Source organism: Rattus rattus, chromosome 16 (genome assembly GCF_011064425.1).
Source record: "Rattus rattus isolate New Zealand chromosome 16, Rrattus_CSIRO_v1, whole genome shotgun sequence".
NCBI lineage: Eukaryota > Metazoa > Chordata > Mammalia > Rodentia > Muridae > Rattus > Rattus rattus.
The window spans coordinates 8251658-8266934 of record NC_046169.1 but is presented as its reverse complement, the minus strand read 5'-3'; the positions used below and the strand labels follow the sequence as shown (position 1 = coordinate 8266934).

The window sequence follows — 15277 nt, the reverse complement described above, 5'->3', positions numbered from 1 at the left end:
TAGATATATGTGTAGAAACCACATTCTTTCCATAACCAGACCCTGCAGACAAAAGGATGCCAAGACGTGACAGACGACATTTCCCAAAGCTGTGCACAGACCTTCCATTTAAGGCAAGGACGCTCTCATCTGTGCTGTTCTGTACATTCGAGGACACCGCCTAACTGGATGGTAACTGCTCTCTCTCACAGCCTCTCTCACAACACTGAATGACACGCACGCTCACAGATGAAATCCCTCCATTAATGGGGAGGATGATTCGACGTAGGATTCGGTTTTTTTCCCCCTTTGAGACAGGGTTTTAGTATGTAGCCCAGGCTATCCTCGAAGCCTCTCAAGTGCTGGGATTACAGGTGTGAGCCATCACAAGACTTCTTGTTACAGATAACAGGAATTTCTAGAGCAGGCAAGGGCAGAAGCACGTGCCCCGGCACACATATATGTACATATGTGTATGCATATGCATATATAAATTTTAAAAGTAATACAATTTTTTCTAAAAATAAGAAATACACATCTTGAACCCCAGATCTCAGGAAGCAGAGGCAGGCAGATCTCTGTGTTTGAGGCCACCCTGGACAACACTGAAGGACCCTGTGTCAAAAAAAATAGGGGAAGGGAAATTCCCTATGGGATATTTCTACGACATTTTCATCTTGAGGAAAATATTCTAAAAGGATGAATCAGTTTGAGTCACCTAGAGACTGCTCGTTTTTTGTCTTTGCCCAAATAAGGGAAGTGACCGGGCATCTGATCCTAGAGCAACCCTCCAGTTGCAGTCTTCCTGTCCACTTGGCAGCACCTCTGTGCCCTGTCATGACTGGACAACAGGGCTTGGGTCACTGCCTCACACCATTTTCTTACACAACTATGCTGTTTACTACCCACCACGTACGCTCACTAAAGCACATGGCCAGTCTTCGAGAAGGCGGTTACGGCTGTGGGGAACTCCAAGCTATTCTACCCTCAACTCAGAGCTCTGTTGAGAGGCATTCAACTGTTGCTGACCCTGTTTGCCGGCATGCCATGGGGCATCAACAAGAGCAGGAAGCAATGCTCTACAGGGGACTCTAGTGACAGCAGCAATGGCTGCCGCCCAGGCTGCTTGCTCAGACCCACGGCTGCGCTTCCTGGACACCCAAGCCTGTCACTGTCTTTTCCTGCCCTTAGTTTTGGTGTCTAACTTTCAACTATTCTAGAGGCCACCGAGAGCCTTCCAATACTGTGTCTTCAGTGTACGTTAGCCAAAGCATGATCTAGGGAGTGAGTCCCAGAACAGTTGGGATACATAAAGAAACCCTGTCTCCAGTGCGGAGGAGGGGGAGGGGGGAAGACATACATGTACTGGTGTTTAAGTGTGCACACATGTACATAGACACACACATATATGAAGCAACCTCGACACTCTGCTATGGCCCAGGGACACCTGCCTTGACAAGCAAAGGCCACATCCCTTCCTCAGGGGCAGCTCTGCGGCTGGTTTCCATGTGACAGGCTTGGGGGCCATAATTTCTATGCAAAACTGCAGAGAATGCACAAGCTACAGACAGTCCAGTTTCCCTCCAAGGAAAGAGCAAATGCATACTATACCCATATATGGATAAAAGCCATGAACTAATTAATATGCATACTGCATTAAGCCATGACTACACTACTAAAGCCTGTATATTCCTCTGCTATATGCCATGCACTGTTGGACATATTTTTATCTGAACCATCTAATTCTAGCAATTAACCTGAAACAGGTAAGCAACTACAATCATCCCCACACTAACAAGAGGAGACTGAAGGACAGAGGCACCAAGACGGCAGTGCTAAGGAGCCTACCTTCGCTTGCTTGCTTGTTTTTCCAGTGCTGAAGATGTAATCTCTATACTAAGCAGGGGCTCTACCACTGAGCCACGCCCCCAGCCCCTCACTGGGGGATTCTAGGCAGAGGCTCTACCACTGAGCCACGCCCCCAGCCCCTCACTGGGGGATTCTAGGCAGGGGCTCTACCACTGAGCCACACCCCCAGCCCCTCACTGGGGGATTCTAGGCAGGTGCTCTACCACTGAGCCACACCCCAGCCCCTCACTGGGGGATTCTAGGCAGGGGCTCTACCACTGAGCCACACCTCCAGCCCCTCACTGGGAGATTCTAGGCAGGGGCTCTACCACTGAGCCACGCCCCCAGCCCCTCACTGGGGGATTCTAGGCAGGGGCTATACCACTGAGCCACACCCCTGCCCCTCACTGGGGGATTCTAGGCAGAGGCTCTACCACTGAGCCACGCCCCCAGCCCCTCACTGGGGATTCTAGGCAGGGGCTCTACCACTGAGCCACGCCCCAGCCCCTCACTGGGGGATTCTAGGCAGGTGCCCCTGCTACCAAGAATCTGAAAACAATGGAGATTTATGCCGTGTTCATAACCTCCACACATGTAGCTCTTCATGTCTGTCTTATAAACACAGATATCTGAGCTCTAATCACCAATTTTGAGCTTTCACTGCATTTCAGATGGGACCTAAATGGCAAACGGGATTCACCACACAGTTGGGTTCCCACAGACACCATCCTACTTCCACTGTGGCTTCCTTCTCTCATAGGAACATGAAGACTCGGTCCAAATGACTGCCTTTCCCTCAGCATACAAATGCCAACTGCTTCCCGCTCTGAGCCTTCCCCATGTGGAAGCCTCCCCGCCCCACTCCATATCCTTGTGATCTCTACCTCCAGGACTGTCAGCTGCTACACCTTTACCATCGTAACATTCTAGAAAGCAGAGACTTCCGATCAAGGTTGCCCCTTTGTAAAGGATTGATAAAGCGGCTGTCAATTCACTACTGAGGTTAGCGGCATCCGGGTGTATGAGCTTCTGTATGGAGATGTGATCCCCAAGAAACCAAGTGGGAACTCCAAGATTTCTGAGTGTTCTACCCATCATTAAACGGCCCTAAGTCCTCTGTAAATCTGATTTTTAAAAACCTACCATTAAGACACACACTGTGATTTGTGGAACTTTGACATTTATCTCAATGGGTCCTTTTATGGTCTGAATGTGCAGTGTGTGAAATTTGGGGAAAGTATTTGAAGTATTTGGTAAACACTGGGAACACAAGGTCACAAGAACCACAGGAAAATGGCCTAAACTCTGGCTGCCACTCCAGTGGCAACGGGGTAAACAGGCTCCAGGCAGACAGGTGGCCCACTCTCACTCTAAGAATTCTCAGGACTTGTGCTGGGAATGCAGCTCCGTTGGCAGACTGCCTGCCCAGCACCCACAAAGCCCTGGGTTCATCTCCAGTACCATATAAACTAGGAGGGGTGGCCACACATGTGATTCCAGCAATCAGGAGGTAGAGACAGAACCAGATCCAAGGACATCCTCAACTACATAAAGTTAGAAGCCAGCCTGGGCAACACAATGCCCTGTATTTGGAGAGGTGGGGAGGCCTTGCCTGGTGCAGTGGTCCACACCTACAATCCTAGCACACAGGAAGCTCAAGGCTAAACCGGCTGAACCATGAAGGATGGGAGGTGGGGGTGGGGGCCAAAAACTATAAATGGCTTCCTGATCCTTCTGTCTTCCTTCCCTCCTAGCCAGCCTTGCTCAGATGACTCCAAGGTTGTCAACGTTAAGAAGCCCTTTCTAGTTGTCACCCATCACGGCACTGATCTCAAGGTTCCTGCACTGAAGACAAACCATGAACTTTGCCAAGTGTCTCAGTTAGGATTTTCGCTGCGATGACAAACACCACAGCCAAAAGCAACATGGGCAGGCACGGGTAACTTACATTTAAAACTCTCTGTTCACCGTTCATCACTGAGAGAAGCTGGAGCAGGAACCCAGAGGGAGGGAGGCAGGAGCTGACACAGAAGCCACGAAGCACGGCTTGCTCCCCTCGGCTTGCTCAGCCTGCTTTCTTATAGACCCCAGGACCCCCCCAACCCCCATCTATCATGGGCCTGGACCCTCACAGCAGTGGTTAACCAAGTAAATGTAGCACAGGCTTGCCCACAGGCCAATCTGATGGAGTCATTTTCTTAACTGAGTTCCCTCTTCCCAGATCACGCTAGTTTGTTCAAAGTTGACAAAACACTAGCCAGCCCACAAATAAATGTGGCAAATAAAAGAGACCCTAACAGTGCTTTAATTACCAACCCACAGGAGAAGTAACAGTAGAATCTGTGACAAGTATTTATCATAGTATATCCCTGTGTCACCAGAAAGAACAAGACTGAACAAAAGTGACTAGTGACCCACACTGCTACAGAACAAGAGAGAAAACAGACATGACAGCCTTATACTCTCTCTCTCTCTCTCTCTCTCTCTCTCTCTCTCTCTCTCTCTCTCAATGGGCAGTATACTGTTTGAGGAAAACTAAAGTCTGATGGTGGAAAACTGGGATCTGAACTTGAAATTGCTCCTGGCTGGGCTGTCTGGCTCCTCATGACCCAGACGCATGAGCTATTCATGGAAACCCCCGGTCTCATATCCTCTATAAATGGAGTCAGCTTCCCTTGAACACAGAGTAGGTGAGTGTCCATCCCCGGCAGTTCCCAGCAGCAGTGAGCTCAGGAAGCAAGGAAACTGGGCTTCCCCCAGGCTTGCTGAAACCAACACAAGCAGCCATTGGTGACTAAAGAGGCAACGTTTTCTGCCTCCTTTTCAACCACAAAGAGCTGTCAAAAACTGTTTCCGCTCATTACACCAGCAAACTTAATTGCATGGACACACAACTGTCCCAGAAAATGTGTGACAAGCCTACCAAAAGGATGAAAGACAGTGTTTAAGCGTGTGTACGAATCCTTAAAACTCATTGCCCATAGATATTTCCAAACTCACAGGTTTGAGAAAAACCTACAAACAACTCCAAGAGAGCAAGGCAGGCCAGACGCATGTAAGAAGGCCATGCCCCACCACACTTATGGGACACAGGCAATGACAGTGTGGAGCCCAAGCAGGGGGCCCACAAGCAGGCCTTCCCTGCTAAGCCCTTGCACTCAAGGCCTGCCAGCCTCACTCAAGAGAAAGATTTGTTCCTTCTGCCTTACCTCCCACGCCCTGGCACTGATGTATGTAAGCCAGGGCTTCACACATGCCAGGCAAGAATTGCCTCCACTGAGTTACACCCCGTAACCTGCAGAGCTGTTCCGCTGTTAAGCAGTAAGCCCTGAACACTGGAAACGATCTCTGTGAGCACACAGTAAGGACACTTTGGTTCCGGAGGCCCCGCCTCTCTCTGCATGCCTGCCTCACATGGTGACCTTGAGAAAGTTTAGCTTTAAAGGTCTAAAGTAGACAGTGCAGTAGATTTCGTCAAACTAACCAGGGCGCCTCTTAGAAAAGGGTCACAGGATAATGTCACCAGGACAACAGGTTGGACATGGGACAGTTTTAGGTGCAAACAGAAACTGCGGCTACCCTAAAAGATGTCCACCAGAAAGAAAAGAAAACAATTTCCTTTTTCCAAGAAATGATTTCCCCTGGGCCACAGTTGCCACAGCATGACGTACATCACTCATCTCCTGTTAAGCACATGACTGAGCATCATGTCCTGACAGACAAAGGCCAGCTAACACATGGACCTGACCACAGTCATTCTTCCAACGAGCTAAAGCAGGAACCAGCTCGCTCCCTGCTCTCTGCAGAAGGACCTGGGGCTCAGCAGTGCGCCCGGCACACACGGGCTCTACAAGGCCACCTTTCTATCCAGTCCCTAGAGACCCAGCTGTTGGACTAACAATGTGTATACTTTATTCTGGCGGCCCCTGTCACCTAGAGACATAAGGTTATCCTGACGTGCTAAGAGACAGTAAATTCACACCACAGAAAAGCATTCTGGGCACCCAGAAATAGCACGTGAAAGATGAGGTACTGGTCGCTCTGCGGTTACCTGCTCCTTTGCTCTCTTCTCCAAACCCACCCTGCTATACTCTACTCTGGCCTGGAGCTGGCTGGCTGGCTCCTGCAAAGGAAGTCTCAGTTAAAGCACGACAGTTAATCTTGACTGTCACTGACTAAGAAGTGCCTAGGAGGGCTGTCGAGGTGTCTTGAACACAGGCCTGAACGAATCCACACAGGGTACGAGGCAGGAGAGGGGGGTGGGACGATGCCCACAGGTATGCTATGGCGTGCATACACCCACCCAGACATTAAACTTTTTTAAAATAAATAGTGCCCAAAAGATTGGTAAAACACACACGTGTGCAAGGGCTTTACCACATCATATGGGAACCAATGGCCAAGCCACTGATGGATTCAAAATTAGACTCTGGCTGTGGGGAGGTGGCGCTATGGAAGGAGACCCTGGCTTGAGGATGTGGGCCCTGGAGATGTGACCTTAGGGGCTAGGTCTTATCCAGGCCTCTTCTTGGTGTTGTTCACCTCTACTTCCTGACTATTCCTTCCCACCTTGATGAACAGAATCTTCAAGAACTGTAAACCAAGAGTCCTCCATCCCTAAGCTGCTTCTCAGGTGTCTGGGAGAGCATTGAAGTCTGGCTGGCATGCAGAGGAGAGAAAGCTCCTTCCTGTTCCCTGTTTCTGTCAGTCTCACCACAGCAGCAGCAGATGGTGTCTCCAGCCTCCACCTTCTCTGCTCACTCTTACCCAGCCTTCCACACTCCTCCAAGACACCCTGCAGGCTGAGCTCCAGGCTGCCCTCCAACTGCCCTGGATGGCTGGAATCACCACAGGCACGACGTAGCATGTGATAAAATCTCATGTTCCTTCTCCATCTTTAAAAACCCGATGAAGAAGGCAGAAGAGTGTTCCCAACGTGACAAGAAATACATATTTCAACCTAAAACCCAGTGCTAGGCTTCAAGGAAACAAGAAATATTTCCATCAAAGTTGGAAGCAGGCAAGGACAGCCCCAGAGCCACCAGCACCCCTTCACTGCTGACAACTGTCACAGGGTCCTAAGGACTCGCAACAGGACAAGACGGAGTATCAAAGTAAAACGTAAGCTCGTCTAACATCACAGTTTAAACACAGTGATTGCTTCAAGACCAGCAGCAGCACTGCCCTGAGGGATTCTGTAAGAAAGGTGGGCACACACAGTCTCAGTTCACAGGTGAGTGGTGGAGGAGCTCATGTAAAGGAACACGTAATAAAAAGATCATAAGATCCACTGCTATAAGCGTGTTCGGTAACATCAACAGGAATTAAGCTTCCGATATGAAGAGTTGAGCATTCGGGAAAACCTAAACTGTGTGAGGAAAGATTTAACATTAGCACATTCCTTTCAAATTACCCCAGAAACCTAATGCAGCAAAGTAGCAGCCCCACTCTGGGAGAGATAATATCAACAAACAGCACGGAAGAAAATAACTCTGACCAGCGCGCTCCCTTAGGACACTTAACGTCACACAACAGATGCAGAACAAGCCTCCATGGAGGTGCCACTTCTCACCTGCCAGACGGGCAAAATCAAGGTCAACACAAGACAGTGAAGAAGTAGACTGGGATAAACACATGACCACACTTGCCACACAGGAATGCAACCCTCTAGGACAGTTCTCAGAGCATGTATGTGTGCCTTTGGTCATGAGCCTTAACCTTTAGTGGCCAGCATCCCTCCAGCCCGTGTGTACAGTCTTGTGTTGGGCCTGCAGTCCACAGACACCATGTACAGAAATGCTATCTGCATGGCTACCCGGCGTGTCTCTGAAGACTGAGTGCTCCAACAGCATGGGATGGGGTGAGAAAACACTAGCCCATCTAGAGCATTGCATGTGATCATAAAAATAAGAAAAGAAGAAGAGGAAGAGAAGATGAACAAGACCTGCAGGGAAACACTGAGTGACAGAAGCTGGATGAAGCACTCCACATGGGGCACCACTGTTAGGGTAAAGACAGGAGACAAACAAGTAGGTCTCTGTAAGTTCAAGGCCAGCCTAGTCCATACAGCAAGTTCTAGGCCAACCAAATCTAGAAAGTGACATACTGTCTCAATAACATAAAATAAAGGAAAATACAGAGGTTAAGTCAAAAGCCTAGGACTATAGTTTTAGCCTGTAACCTCTTTGTTTAAAAATATGATTTCACAATGGTGATGAACACACAAAGTAAGGACACAGATTTGCAACCATAACAATAAAAATGGGAGCATGTTTCCCACAAACTACACCAACCACCCTGGCATTAAGTCAAACTAGTTATAAATTAAAATTTTAATTGTGGTCCATAAAATACACACTAAGAAAATAGTTTAAAGTTCACAATAAGATAAATAAAAAATGAATCAAAATACTATAGTAGAAAAATATCTATTTACTATAATCAGAGCAGCAATGGAGGATGAAATGATGAGAAAATGTTAGACACAAAACCAAAGGCAGCCCGAGTCTGGCCACCTGCACACACCTGTGACAGAGACAGACTGAGGCTGGCCACCCCGCACACCTGTGACGGAGACAGACTGAGGCTGGCCACCCCGCACACACCTGTGACAGAGACAGACTGAGGGTGGCCACCCCGCACACACCTGTGACAGAGACAGACTGAGGGTGGCCACCCCACACACCTGTGACGGAGACAGACTGAGGCTGGCCACCCTGCACACCTGTGACAGAGACAGACTGAGGCTGGCCACCCTGCACACACCTGTGACAGAGACAGACTGAGGCTGGCCACCCTGCACGCACCTGGGACAGAGACAGTCTGAGGCTGGCCACCCCACACACCTGTGACAGAGACAGACTGAGGCTGGCCGCCCCACACACCTGTGAGAGAGACAGACTGAGTGTGTTCACCCTGCACACACCTGTGTCAGAGACAGACTCAGGGTGGGAACACAGCACACACCTGTGACAGAGACAGACTGAGGCTGGCCACCCTGCACGCACCTGTGACAGAGACAGACTGAGGCTGGCCACCCCTGCCACCTGTGACAGAGACAGACTGAGGCACCCCACACACCTGTGACAGAGACAGACTGAGGCTGGCCACCCCACACACCCTGTGACAGGACAGACTGAGGCTGGCCACCCTGAGGTGACTGGGCTGGCCACCCTGCACACACCCTGTGACAGAGACAGACTGAGGGGCCACCCTGCACCACCTGACAGAGACAGACTGAGGCTGGCCACCCCACACCCTGTGACAGAGACAGACTGAGGCTGGCCACCCCACACACCTGTGACAGAGACAGACTGAGGCTGGCCACCCCACACACCTGTGACAGAGACAGACTGAGGGTGGCCACCCTGCACGCACCTGTGACAGAGACAGACTGAGGCTGGCCACCCTGCACGCACCTGTGACAGAGACAGACTGAGGCTGGCCACCCTGCACACACCTGTGACAGAGACAGACTGAGGCTGGCCACCCCACACACCTGTGACAGAGACAGACTGAGGCTGGCCACCCCACACACATGTGAGAGAGACAGACTGAGGCTCGCCACCCCACACACCTGTGACAGAGACAGACTGAGGCTGGCCACCCTGCACACACCTGTGACAGAGACAGACTGAGGGTGGCCACCCTGCACGCACCTGAGACAGAGACAGACTGAGGCTGGCCACCCCACACACCTGTGACAGAGACAGACTGAGGCTGGCCACCCCACACACCTGTGACAGAGACAGACTGAGGCTGGCCACCCCACACCTGTGACAGAGACAGACTGAGGCTGGCCACCCCACACCCTGTGACAGAGACAGACTGAGGCTGGCCACCCTGCACGCACCTGTGACAGAGACAGACTGAGGCTGGCCACCCTGCACGCACCTGTGACAGAGACAGACTGAGGCTGGCCACCCCACACACCTGTGACAGAGACAGACTGAGGCTGGCCACCCCACACACCTGTGACAGAGACAGACTGAGGCTGGCCACCCCACACACCTGTGACAGAGACAGACTGAGGGTGGCCACCCTGCACGCACCTGTGACAGAGACAGACTGAGGCTGGCCACCCTGCACGCACCTGTGACAGAGACAGACTGAGGGTGGCCACCCTGCACACACCTGTGACAGAGACAGACTGAGGCTGGCCACCCTGCACGCACCTGTGACAGAGACAGACTGAGGCTGGCCACCCTGCACGCACCTGTGACAGAGACAGACTGAGGCTGGCCACCCCACACACCTGTGACAGAGACAGACTGAGGCTGGCCACCCCACACACCTGTGACAGAGACAGACTGAGGCTGGCCACCCTGCACGCACCTGTGACAGAGACAGACTGAGGCTGGCCACCCTGCACATGCACCTATGACGGCTGTCTGCACAGCAGAGACAGGAGGATTATGAGTTTAGAGACCAGCCTAAGCTACATGGTGAGTTCTTGCACAAGAATGTTTTTTTAAATTGATGTGTGTATGCGAGCCTCCATGAGTTTATGTGTACCATGTGCACACGGGGACCCTTAAGAGTCAGAGGGAGCATCTCATCCCCTGGTATGAGGTATGGGTAGTTGTGAGTCCTCTAACGTGGGTGCTGGAAACAAATCTAGGTCCTCTACAAAAACAGCAAGTATTCTTAAGTACTAAAATCTCTCCAGCAAAACTCTCTAAAAATAAGGCACGCACATGAACACAAGTTCAAGTTAAACTCTTTGATTAAAGGTAGAGCTTGCCAGGACAGATTACAACACATGATCCACAATGTGCTGCTGGGTTACCAGAGATCCCTCTTCAATCCCGAATACAAACAGGTTAAAAGTGAAATGCTAGAAACAGTTCATCTCCACAAAATGTGACCTCCAACAACTGGGACGGCTGTATTAATGCCAGCTCAAAGGCACTTGAAGCCCAAAAATTGTCACAGGGACGACCATTCTTTTGTAGTGATGAGCAGGTCCATTTTCAAGAAGATAGAAGTGACAAACATGTATGTACACTGAGTACAAAGTCTCAAACACTTGCAGGACAGACTGGCAGAGCCATGGGCGAACACACGGCCCTCCAATGGCTGCTGAAGATGTCAACTCATTGGAGTAATGGACAGAAAACCCATATGGGTCAGCAAGGAAACAGAAGACTCACACAAGATCATAGAGCCGACAGCTCTAACAGCTCCAGAATACCCAAAATAACAGAGGCCACATCCTCCAAGGACAGGACATTCTCCAAGGTGTGACTAGTTAGGCCACAAACAATTCCAATCAAGTTTAAGACACTGAAGTCATTAAGCACCTCCTCGGCCTGCAGAAGGGGACACAGAGCTGTGCACTCGTGAAGTCATTAGCTTTCTCCTCGGCCTGCAGGAGACTGGGACGTCTGAGCGAGGCAAATAAGCAGAGCATTTAACTCCAGGGAACAGACCAAGAGAGGGGCTGGGAAGGCAGTGCTGTGCAGATGCGCGCACTGAAGCTAGATCCCTAGAAAGCCGGCCACTGTAGCACACCGCCCTAGCCCAAGCGTCCTACTGGGGATGGGAGAGTGCCCAGGACATCTATCTCCAGACAGCCAACCAGCCAGGCCACAGACACGGTAGTGATGGGACCCTGTCTCAAACAGAGTAGAAGGCAAAGTCTGACACCTACAACTATCCTCTGAACTCTACATGAGTGCCACAGCACACAGGGACAGCGACGAGGCAAATTAGAAATTCCCCGAATTATCGCAGTGCTTGAGACACAGCAGTGCAGCGAAGGGCAGGCCCAGCTGTCAGTGCCGTGTCTGCCTGCATCCTTGGGAGCACAGATGCAGACGCTCCTGCACAACACTAGCCAGCTGAACACAGCCCTGCGTGGAGAGCCCTAGTACCACCTCCCAGGGATCCACTCCAGGAAGAAGAATGCCATTCCGTATACAAAGGCAGGGGTATAACACACTGCATTAGAATGGGTGTGTGTGCGCATGCGTGCGTATGGGAGTGTGCGAGCATGTAAAACTGTGGTATAACCAGAAGTAAAACAGAAAGGGCATCTGCAGAGCCCACAGCTGACATCACACGCACTGGGGAGGGTCTGGATTACCTCCTTCTAGGAATAAGACTAGATTGTCTGCTCTTGTCAAACAACAGGCATTCAGATCAGAAAGAAATCTTCACACAAGAATGATGCCACACACAGGAAACCCTAAGGGACCCATACACATTACTGCTCATACATAGAAACACACATGCAAACAGAACACCCATATACAAAACTCAGAGCCAACCGAGGAGTGAACTCTGTGAAATTAAATCCAAATGTACCCTACACACTAGCAGTGGCAAACCATAATGAAACCAAGGACAAGGACATCTACAGTAGCACACAAAAGAGAAGAACACATATGAACAAACTCAACCAGAGAAGACTCACAACACACTCTATAAACTGCCACCCACTGCTGGGAGAAATCAAAGACGGTGGGACAGAAGGATAGCCCATGTTCATTAACAGTCGGAGTTAGTAACAGAGAAACGGCAACACACTCTGAGTCAGCCTGGAGACTCAAACAACCTCTCCCTAAGCCCCAGTTTCCTCTAAAACACAGGAACTGTACACTCCTGCTAAAATCCATATGGAATCACAGGGATTCCAATCAGCTGCAGCTAACCTGGAAAAAACACAACACAACAAGAAAACCTCTAAGAAGAAAGGGACTTTCACCCTCAGGTCAAAACTTACTGAGAAGCTACCATAACAGGCAAACAGATCAATCAGGGTGAAGTATTACAGCCCAACAGAAGACAGTGAGTCCAAGAGAAAAACTCATAAACACCCACATACATGGAGTACTTATGGGCTAGACTGCCACCAAATCCTCTGTGTGTGCGCCTGTGAGTGTGTGTGTGCCTGTGAGTGTGCGTGTGCCTGTGAGTGTATGTGTGTGCCTGTGAGTGTGTGTGTGCCTGTGAGTGTGTGTGCCTGTGAGTGTGTATGTGTGTGTACATGGGTGTGTGTGTGTGCCTGTGAGTGTGTGTGCCTGTGAGTGTGTATGTGTGTGTACATGGGTGTGTGTGTGCCTGTGGAGTGTGTGTGTCTGTGCCTGTGGTGTGTGTGTGCCTGTGAGTGTGTGTGTGTATGTGCCTGTGAGTGTGTGTGTGTGCCTGTGAGTGTGTGTGTGTCTGTGCCTGTGAGTGTGTGTGTGCCTGTGAGTGTGTGTGTGCCTGTGAGTGTGTGTGTCTGTGCTGTGAGTGTGTATGTGTGTGTACATGGGTGTGTGTGTGTGTGTGTGCCTGTGAGTGTGTATGTGTGTGTATGTGTGTGTGTGCATGTATGTGGGTATGTGTGTGCGTGTATGTGTGTGTGTACGCGCGCGCGCGTGTTTTTCATGCTGGACCAGTACTCGCCCCTACTTTTTTTTTTTCCTTTTCTTTTTTTCCTCCCCCTGTTTCCTCACTGTGGATATGACGTGGCTCCTGCTGCCTTCCTTGGCTTATGATTGACCCTTTGATCTACAGCCCCAGCGCCTTGCGCTTCCTAGGCAAGCGCTCTACCACTGAGCTAAATCCCCAACCCTCGCCCCTACTTTTTGAACATGTTGTATTTATGTGGAGATGTGGACAGTGCCACAGCATGCATATGGACTTAGAGGACAACTTGTGGAGTCAGTGCTCTCCTGACACCACAGGAGTTCCGGAACTCAGTCATCAGGCTTGGACAGCAAATGCCTTTACCCTCCGAGCCATCTCACCAGCTCTCCCTCCCAGCAGAGGCCCCAGGGATGTCCACAAAGGCAGCTCTCCCAGCCCCATCTTCACTCTCAGCTCCCGAGGGAGATGCGCAGCGAGCGGCACGGAAGCCGGTGAGTCTGAAGAAGCACTGCTTCCGTGGCCTCTGAAGGAATCTAAATTTAGGTTCAAGACTTGCACCACCCTTGCCAGCCATGCTGCTCAGAGCCCACACACGGCAGTGTGGCGAGAAGAGACACCCAACTTCCAAACACAAAGCAGTGCACGGAGGCTAAGGAAGGAAGGCTGAGCCTCCCAGCCCTACACCCTGGCTCTGCCCTTACCACATCCTAACCAGTGATCCAAGGGGCCAAAGACACATAAATCTTTTGGCAAAGGGGACAATAAGGTAAAGGGAACAGTCTACAGGGCTTTTCCTGACAGCGGGACCGTTCTGTAGCAGTGTCAGTGGCTCCACAGCTAAGGAGAGGGGGGATGGGTCACTTATGGGACAAACTTGAAAACGATAATGTCGAGATGAATGTTTTGGGTTTTTTTTTGAGGGGGGGTTGTTTTGTTTTGTTTTTTGAGACAGGCTCTCACTATGTAGCCCTGACTGGCCTGGAACTCCAAATGTAGAACAGGCTAGCCTCAAACTCACAGAGATCCCCCTGCTTCTGCCTCCTGAGTGCTGTGACCAAAGGTGCACCAGTACTGCCATGCCTGGCTAGGATTAATGCACTCTTAAAAAAAGAACACGAATACTAAGTTAAAACCTGATTGGGGACATACCGTTACCAACTTAAAACAAAAACAGTCCATATTCTTCTAAAATTATCAACCTATCCTGCTCCAAAGGAGCTTCTCTCTTGCAAGCTGTGCAGAGAAGAAAGAAAGAAGTTTCTGGTTGTTAAGCCTCCTCACCCCACCCCTAGACCGCTGGGAAACATTCCTGGACTGGGCTCCCACTCTGTGAACAAAGCTGAACCCCTGTAAACAGCAGCCCAGGAAATGCCTGGGGTCTCTGGCCACCAGGAGAAAGCTTCCTGGTGCCCTGCCCAATAGGTCTCCTCACAGCCCGTGGCAGCAGGCTGGTGTCCACTCACACTTCACCAACACGGCTGAGAGATCAAACTTTAGCACCACAGCCAAGAGGAGTCTAGACTCCTGGGCACCAACACTCGGACAAAGCCAAGGGCCCGTGGGAATGAGTGTTGCTGGCAGACAGGTCCCCACCTGGGGCTACTGTACAGCTGCCCTCACTGTACCGCCTGGGACATTATCCATGCCGTTAGCAACGACTGCCCGGGGACAGACAGGGACCAGAGTGGCCAGCTTTTAGTTTTCATTTGATTGGGGTTTTTTGGGTTGGTTTTTGTTGTTGTTTGGTTTGCTTTGTTTTCTTTTTTGGCCAGGGTCTTGCTATGTGGCCAGGCTGGTACTGAGCTCAGGACCCTGCCTTAGCCTTCCAAGTGCAAAAACTGCAGGTGTGTGCCGTCAGGCATGGCTTACGTCTTCAGAATTCTGGAAACATGACTAACCTTACCCGTAGACTACACACAGGCAAACTCAGTCCTAGAATCAAAATTTCATGTCCCTTCTCTCAGGGCTCTTGGAACCGATCCCTCCAGGACAGATCAGAGGATTCCCAAGCCGAATGACTGACTATAAGGGTCTGGTTTGGATACCCAAGTTCCATACCCAGCACCACAGAAACCCAGCCCAAGCATGGTGGTGC

General features: G+C 50.6%; 1 protein-coding gene across 1 annotated transcript in view; it reads right to left on the bottom strand.

Annotated features, from left to right (window-relative positions):
• Smurf1 (SMAD specific E3 ubiquitin protein ligase 1) overlaps positions 1-15277 on the bottom strand; it is a 90583-nt gene that overhangs the window by 54203 nt on the left and 21103 nt on the right. The gene's annotated exons all lie outside the window — the stretch shown is intronic.